Source organism: Adiantum capillus-veneris, chromosome 6 (genome assembly GCF_014529385.1).
Source record: "Adiantum capillus-veneris isolate H3 chromosome 6, ASM1452938v2, whole genome shotgun sequence".
NCBI classification, from domain to species: Eukaryota; Viridiplantae; Streptophyta; class Polypodiopsida; order Polypodiales; family Pteridaceae; genus Adiantum; species Adiantum capillus-veneris.
In genome coordinates this window covers 106082813-106091940 of record NC_140936.1, presented here as the reverse complement: position 1 = coordinate 106091940, position 9128 = coordinate 106082813, and the positions used below count along the sequence as shown (strand labels likewise).

The window sequence follows — 9128 nt, the reverse complement described above, 5'->3', positions numbered from 1 at the left end:
TGAACCTCTACCCTTCTCCACTTTCCACCTTTCGAGCCAAGTTTAGCTGCTTCTAACATATCTCTGATCATGATAGCCCAAGCTTGATCTTGTTTAGACAAGGAGACTACAAATTTGGTGCAGCAAGCTTCTGCATGGGCCATAGGGTTGATAATTTTGAGGCCTCCTTGATTCACTAGCCGAGCGACTGAGTCCCAACAGGCCCATTGCCATGGCTTGGAGGATTTTGTGTTATTTTTCCATAAAAACCTTTTTACCGGTTTTAAGAACTCTTTCGAGTGACACTTAGCCATTTTGAGAAGCGGACTAGTGAAGGCAATATAAGGGAGCATAAAGGCATTAATTATTTTTATCCGGCTTGGGAATGGGAGAAGAGCATACTCTCACCTACTCATTTTTGTTCTGATTTTTTCAAAGACCCACTGAAATCTTTGTTTGTGAGTTACGTCCACCCCCAAGGGGGCCCCCTGATGTCTGAAAATATTCCCTTTTGTGACAATCTCCCTCGACCAGTCAGAAGGGTCAAATGTGTCATTTTCCGACAAGGAGATCAGCGTTGACTTCTCTATATTACACTGGGACCCGAAGCTACTGAGAATATTTGTACAATCTCCAGAGCTTTACTGACGACCTGGGGACACACCTTCAAGAAGAGGAGAGAATCGTCTGCAAATATTTTGCAAGTAGTTGGTTGTTTCCTGGTAAAGCCAGGCCTTGCAACTCTCCTCGCTCAGCACTAGCTTCGAGCGTCGTGATTAAAGGATGTGATCCTATGGCGAAAAGCAAAGGACCAGAGGGCATACCTGCTTAATATACCTTTTGACCTCAAAAGAGCCCACTATTCTATCATTAAATAAGAGCTCTGACTGGTTACCAGCCCCTAGTGCACGTATAAGATGACATAGGCGAGGCCCAAAGCCTAGAGCTTCCATGACTGCTTCTATATATGTCCATATTATTCTGTCATAAGCCTTATCAAGGTCCAACTGCAGCAGAATGCACTCTTGCTTTGTGTAAGTTGCGTATTCGATGCCCACCAATAGATGTTATCGTAAATGGACCTTCCTTTGATGAACCCATGTTGATGGGGAGAGATGATCTTGTTAAGACCGAGATGTGTGTGTGTGTGTGTGTGTGTGTGTGTGTGTGTGTGAGAGAGAGAGAGAGAGAGAGAGAGAGAGAGAGAGAGGGAAGATATAGAGGGAGAGAAGGGGAGAGAGAGAGAGATTTGGGGGGAGGGGGGCGGGAAGGGGGGGGGGGGGGGGGGGGGGGGCTTACATGAGCACTCAGCTATCCCATGGATTACGATGTGTTACTGGACAGATGCACACATCATCACATCAATTAGAGGTTGGGGCTCACAGATTTAGAGGAGTGCCAACACAAGCTAGGGTTGAGAGAGAGCGAGGTGTGGCAGAGAGAGAGAGAGAGAGAGAGAGAGAGAGAGAGATTTGGGGGGGGGGGGGGGGGGGGGGGGGGAGGGAAATGCCCTTTTTTTTTCTTTAAAGAGGGAGAGAGTGGGGGAAGGGGGGGTGCTTTAGGAAAAAAAAGAAAAACACCCCAAGCCAAAGCAATAGCGATATCCTTTGACTTTGGGTTTTTTTCTTTCTTTTCCTAAGGCACCCCCTTCTCCCCCACTCTCTCTCTCTTTTAAAGAAAAAAAACAAGGGCATCCCCCCCCCCCCCCCCATCTCTCTCTCTCTCTCTCTCTCTCTCTCTCTCTCTGCCACACCTCGCTCTCTCTCAACCCTAGCCTCTGTTGGTACTCCTCTAGATCTGCCAGCCTCACTCTCAACTCTAGCCTCTGACGGTACTCCTCTAAATCTCCCAGTCACAATCCTCTAATTGATGTGATGATGTGCGCATCTGTCCAATAACACATCATAATCCATGGGATAGATGAATGTTCATGTAGGTAGATCTGGTCACAAAACCATCCTCTGTAAGCTGAAGGAGATGCTCTCTATAGAAAGCCATATTCGGCACACGCATAGGATGTATCTATGTTCTCCTAATGTCTAACTGAATCAAGTCCTGTCTGATGAGTTGAGTGATCTCGGTGTGTGTGAGAGAAAAGGAGGGTGCGTCTTACTGAATACTTGAAAATGGGATAATCTATCCATGTCAAAGGGAGGGAGAGAGAGAGAGAGAGAGAGAGAGAGAGAGAGAGAGAGAGAGAGAGAGAGAGAGAGGGAAGAGGTGGGGCCACGGAGAGAGAGGGGGAAGACAAGGGGACAGAGGGGTGATAGGGGGTGGGACACACACACACACACAGGGGGGTGGGGGGCGTATACAATGATAGGAAAAGAGAGAGGAAAAAGGGAGTGGAGGACCTTGAGGAAGGGAGGCGGGTTGGTGGAGGACAAGATGGTAGAAGGGAAGGCAGTTATAGGAGTAGATGGAGAAAGGAGGTGGAGGATGTTGGAGAAGGAAGCACATGGGCAGTGAGAGGAGGAAGAGGAGATATGGACGGCGGTCTTGGAAAAAAAAAAAAAACTTGCTCCAAAGCTCGCTCGAAGACCATAACTCCCTTTCTGATATGAGGCATGTAATCTTAATGCAAGGTTTGCAAGTTCAAAATTAAAATTATGCATGATAGACCAATCAAAAGCTTAAGGACATGTTTGGACTTGAGAAGAGGAGCAACAAAGTACTTCTATATTAGCTACTTAGAACCTCACAGGGCCATCTGTGTTAGAAGAATTTGTTGAGTCCTTGTTGCAACATGGCAGTGGCCTTCTGAGAGCAGCATTGAAGCTAAGAAGTTATAGCATGGATGTCTTGAGCGCAGAGAGAGAGAGAGAGAGAGAGAGAGAGAGAGCCCTCCTGCATTCCAATATCAAACTACTATGACCATCTTAACTATATCAGACGGTGGTGGATGTGTGTAAACAATCTGATCAATGCCAGAGTGAAAAAAGGTCTGCAAATCTTCACAGCAAAATACCCAGACTACATTTGATGGACATGGTCTATCATCATCTGGCCTTGGGCCAAGGGGCAAAGCAACCAAACCCAAAGTGCTTAATTGCTTTCTAAACATGGGGCACCGAGTGTTGCTTTCTCTATCGTGCAAGCCAAATGTTTGCTTTGTCTGGGGTGCGATGACTGCTTCTGATTGTATGGTGTTCCGCCACAGCTTGGTTAGCGAGTTGGAGAACAATGGCATTTGGGTCTGTACAGTTTTGATGGTGCATAAAGAGGCAAGGTCCTAGTTGTGCATTCTAGAGCGGCTACACGTACATATCCGATGTCAAGCCTTCGATGGCAAACAGCTGGGCTTGAAGTTACACCATCACATACCATATAATCTATGGCCTTTTGCTACTTGAATGAAGCTTAAATCATGAGTTTCTCACCTTGTTGGCAGTTCAATGCTTTGGCATAAAGTGGGAAACCCCATCCTTTTTCCTGCACAACCTGTAGGTTTGAAGTTGTGGTGAATCATTATCACTTTGTCAAAATGTCGATTGAGCAGCACTGGTCAATGTCTGCCTGTTTGCATGCATGTCTGCAGGATGTCTTTTCTTGATGCATTGAGATGGATAATGTTACGTATGTGCAGAGGACTCCTGGGGGCAGGGAAGAAAGCGGAGGATGTGATAGTGGGATTGCTGGACACAGGCATATGGCCAGAGCACCGCAGCTTCACTGATGATGGATACTCACCCATTCCTTCCCGCTGGAAAGGAGCCTGTGAGAGCTCCTCCTCTTTCAACCCTGCCCTTGCCTGCAACCGCAAGCTCATTGGTGCCCGCAGCTTCTTCAAAGGAGCTGAAGCCTCCTCTGGCCCCATCAATGAAACCCTCAAATTCAAATCCCCCCGCGATTCCATCGGCCATGGCACCCACACTTCCTCCACTGCTGTCGGCTCTGGCATCTCACATGCCAACCTTTCCGGCCTTGCTGATGGGCGTGCCTCTGGCATCTCCCCTCACTCCTGACTCGCCATGTACAAAGTCTGTTGGTTCAACGGTTGCTTCGATTCTGACTTTCTTGCTGCCTTCGAGTCTGCCATAGCTGATGGCGTTGCCATCATCTCTGTCTCTGCAGATGGTGACCCCACTGATTATTTCGATGACACCATTGCCATTGGTGCATTTGCTGCTGTTTCCAAGGGCATCGTTGTCTCTTGCTCTGCTGGCAACTCTGGCCCTGCTCATGGATCGGTCTCAAATGTCGCACCATGGATTTTTACCATTGCCGCAACCTCCATTGATCGGGAATTTGCAGCTCCTGTTTCGCTAGGAAACCAGCAAGTGTTCAAGGGGGAATCTCTGTTTGCAGATAAAGTAGAGCCAATGTTCTATCCGCTCGTGTATGCAAGGGATGCTGTGGTGGAAGGTAGGAACGCATCCCTTGCAAGGTTCTGTGCAGATTCAACACTATTGAACACATCAAAGGTGCAAGGAGCTATTGTCTTACCAGCGACAAACGTTGGCTATCAAGATGCATTAGCAATCCAGGAATACATCAGTACAGAGAGCTCTCCCAAGGCATACATAGAGTTCCAAGGAACCAAAGTAGGAACCAAGCCAGCTCCAGCTGTGACAAATTTCTCTAGTCGGGGTCCAAACCCGATCACACTGGAAATTCTCAAGCCTGACATTACTGCGCCTGGCCTCAACATCTTGGCGGCCTGGACAGATTTTGTCTTCCCGGGCAGCGTCAGAAAAGCAATCGAGTTTAACATAATTTCCGGGACTTCAATGTCATGCCCGCATGTTGCCGGTTCCACAGCATTGCTGAAAGCTGCTCATCCCACATGGAGCCCAGCAGCTATCAGGTCTGCTTTGATGACATCTGCCGTCACAGTTGACAAGACCAGACAAACGATCACAGATTTGTCAACTGGAGTGGCCGCACTTCCAACAGCCTATGGTGCCCGCCATATCCATCCTAATGCTGCACTAAACCCGAGTTAAATCTACGACATCACCCCGCAAGACTATGTGGATTTCCTTTGCAGCCTGGGACACAGACAATATGTTAAGCGTCTTTGTTAGCTCTTACGATTGCACCAAACCGTCGATCCACAAGCCAGGAGACCTCAACTATCCTTCATTTAGTGCTGTCTCCTATCAGAATATGAGTAGCACATACACATCCACATTCACAAGGACAGTCACAAATGTTGGCTTTCCAAATTCCACATACACAGTTTCTGTCATAGAGCCTGTATTTGTCAATGTCTCTGTCGAGCCCTCAACACTGGTTTTTGACCATGCAGATCAAAAGCTCGACTACACAGTAACAATGGATGCTCCAGAGATGGTCTTCTTATATCAACCCCATGGAGAGTTTCTGGCATTTGGGTCCCTTGTTTGGTCTGATGGGTATCATAATTTGTAGAGCCCCCTGTCCTTTATGTGGCGAGGAATTTGAGCATTAGCCATTATACTCTGGTTTTTAGAACCCTTGCACATCGTTCGGTTAAATAACGTGCAGAGGGGCTTTTCTCAGTTTTGGAGTTTAGCCTTCATGTCGCAGATTTCGACACGTATAAAGGGCTCCCCCTTCTTCCATATTATGTTAGTTTAGATATAACATATTTGTATAAAGAAAAAACAATATAATTAGACGTGCACTAGCATAAAAGATGAAATTTTAAAAATTAGAAGTGTCCTGCTGCGAAAAACGTCCAAAGAAAAATCTAACATGCACTTGCAGTTATACCTATTATGCCTCAACATCATGAGCTTTCGTTCGAGAGGCACCGCATACCTAGCTAGGTACGATTGGGGGTAGGGGACCACCGGCCCCCCCACCGGGCCGGCGGTTCCCTGCCCCCAATCGTGCTAGGTATGCGGTGCCTCCCTCACAGAAGCTCATGATGTTGAGGTAAGTCACAATGTGGGAATTATTGTGAGAATTTGTCCAAAACTTCTTGTGTATGGCTACAAATAGGTCGATCGCATGTAGAAGAGAGCAATATCGATAACGATAATGATGATGAAGAGAGACTGACTACATTGAGGATGATAAATGACAACGATTGTTGTCCCACAACTGTATGAGGTGATTTTATTTTTTTTGGAGAAAAGCTGAATATATTAAAAAGAGAACAAGTATTACAAAGACCCCTCGGGTAGGAAAGGGGAATCCTGGCTAACAGAAAAACCTACTGAAAAGAACATCAAAAGGAGGAGAGATAACTCAAGATGAGATACATTCTAGAGGGTTCATAGAATGAAAGAATGATAGCTCTCCATCACTGCCATCTAAGGGCCTTTTGAAGGTCTCTTACATTCATAACTCAAACTTAAACATTACTCCAATCACAAATGTTGGCTTTCCAAATTCCAAATACATGGTTTCGATCACAGAGCCTCCAAGTCAATGTCTCTGTCGAGCCCTCAACACTGGTTTTTGACCATGCAGATGAAAAGCTCAACTACACAGTAACATTGGGAGCTCCATAGATAATCAACCCCATGGAGAGTTTCTGTCATTTGGGTCCCCTGTTCGGTTTGATGGGTATCATAATGTGCAGAGCCCCTTCTCTATATCTTTACATTAAGCACCCTCTCAGAATAGCAAGTTTTTGGTTATGTCCTATAGGCTGACTGATACTCTAACTTTACGTTGATGCTAAGGAACAATTTGCAAGTTTTTTGTTATGTCCTACATGCTAACCAATACCCTAACTATACTTTTGATGCTAAGGAACAATGTCTTGCATCCTCCGGTGGCTAATTTTTCAATGTCGCTTTGGATGACATTCACTTTAACAATGCTTCCAAAGAACACTAGGGAGTATCGTATCTTGTAAAGTTTTTGAGCTACTCGGATAAGCACAAACTCTATGGTAAAAGAGTCCTGCGAGTTCCATGAGGCATGTAATCTTAATGCAAGGTTTGCAAGTTAAAAAATAGAATTATGCATGATAGACCAATCAAAAGCCTATCTGGCCTTGGGCCAAGGGGCAAAGCAACCAAACCCAAAGTGCTTAATTGCTTTCTAAACATGGGGCACCAAGTGTTGCTTGCTCAATCGTGCAAGCCAAATGCTTGCTTTGTCTGGGGTGCGATGACTGCTTCTGATTGTATGGTGCTCGGCCACAGTTTGGTTAGCGAGTTGGGAGAACAATGGCATTTGGGTCTGTACAGCTTTGATGGTGCATACACTGTTCTGACTAATTGATGATGTGCTTTCTAGAGTCAATAAAGAGGCAAGGTCCTAGTTGTGCATTCTAGAGCGGCTACACATATCCAATGTCAGGCCTTCGATGGCAAACAGCTGGGCTTGAAGTTACACCATCACATACCATATAATCTATGGCCTTTCGCTACTTGAATGAAACTTAAATCATGAGTTTCTCACCTTGTTGGCAGTTCAATGCTTTGGCATAAAGTGGGAAACGCCATCCTTTTTCCTGCACAACCTGTAGGTTTGAAGTTGTGGTGAATCATTATCACTTTGTCAAAATGTCAATTGAGCAGCACTGGTCAATGTCTGCATGTTTGCATGCATGTCTGCAGGATGTCTTTTCTTGATGCATTGAGATGAATAATGTTACGTATGTGCAGAGGTCCATTGATCAGGAATTTGCAGCTCCTGTTTTGCTAGGAAACCAGCAAGTGTTCAAGGGGGAATCTCTGTTTGCAGATAAAGTAGAGCCAATGTTCTATCCGCTCCCTTGCAAGGTTCTGTGCAGATTCAGCACTGTTGAACACATCAAAGGTGCAAGGAGCTATTGTGTTTTGCAACAAGGGGGACGGCATTCCTCGTGTCTTCAAAGGTTTAAATGTAAAACAAGCTGGTGCTTTTGGAATGATTTTGGGAAATGATGAAGTCCGTGGGTATGAGCTTGATGAGGATCGCCATTTCTTACCAGCGACAAACGTTGGCTATCAAGATGCATTAGCAAACAAGAAATACATCAGTACAGAGAGCTCTCCCAAGGCATACATAGAGTTCCAAGGAACCAAAGTAGGAACAAAGCCAGCTCCAGCTGTGACAAGTTTCTCTAGTCGGGGCCCAAACCCGATCACACCGGAAATTCTCAAGCCTTACATTACTGCGCCTGGCCTCAACATCTTGGCGGCCTGGACAGATCTTGTCTTCCCGGGCAGCATCAGAAAAGCAATCGAGTTTAACATAATTTCCGGGACTTCAATGTCATGCCCGCATGTCGTTGGTGTCACGGCATTGCTGAAAGCCGCTCATCCCACATGGAGCCCAGCAGCTATCAGATCTGCTTTGATGACATCTGCCCGGCCGTCACAGTTGACAAGACCAGACAAACGATCACAGATTTGGCGACTGTAATGGCCGCACTTCCAACAGCCTATGGTGCCAGCCATATCCATCCTAATGCTGCACTAAACCCGGGTTTAATCTACGACATCACCCTGCAAGACTATGTGGATTTCCTTTGCAGCCTGGGCTACAGAGACAATATGTCAAGCGTCTTTGTTAGCTCTTATGATTGCACCAAATCGTCGATCCGCAAGCCAGGAGACCTCAACTACCCTTCATTTAGTGCCATCTTGTATCAGAATATGAGTAGCACATACACATCCACATTCACAAGGACAGTCACAAACGTTGGCTTTCCAAATTCCACATACACGGTTTCTGTCATAGAGCCTCAATTCGTCAATGTAACCATCGAGCCCTCAACACTAGTTTTTAACCATGCGGATGAAAAGCTCAACTACACAGTAACAATGGGTGCTCCAGAGATGGCGTTCTTAGATCAGTTCCATGCTGAGTTTCTGTCATTTGGGTCGTTTGTTTGGTCTGATGGGTATCATAATGTGCAGAGCCCCCTGTCCTTTATGTGGCGAAGAAATTGAGCTTCAGCATCTGTACTCTGGTTTTCAGAACCCAACCCCTGACATCGTTCACTACCTCAACTAGAGTGCTTCGTTAGCTATGTTCCATCGAAATTGAGATTGAACAAAATATTGGAAACTGAGAGAGAGAGAGAGAGAGAGAGAGAGAGAGAGAGATTTCATGAAAGAGTGTTAGATTTTTTTACCCGAGAATGTTTGGGATACCGATCGTCGCGGTTCAGTGGTGTACCTCGACAGAAATTGGTTATTGATCGTAATGCTTCAAAGGGGTACCTCGCCAAAAACCACAAGGATTGTTAAAGAGTTTTGTTAAGCTCAATGTTCATA

The 9128-nt window shown here is 45.9% G+C and overlaps 1 pseudogene; it reads left to right on the top strand.

Annotated features, from left to right (window-relative positions):
• The first annotated feature begins 3950 nt into the window (after nt 1-3950).
• Nucleotides 3951-8867, top strand: LOC147456029 (subtilisin-like protease SBT1.7; annotated as a pseudogene).
• Nucleotides 8868-9128: the final 261 nt, after the last annotated feature.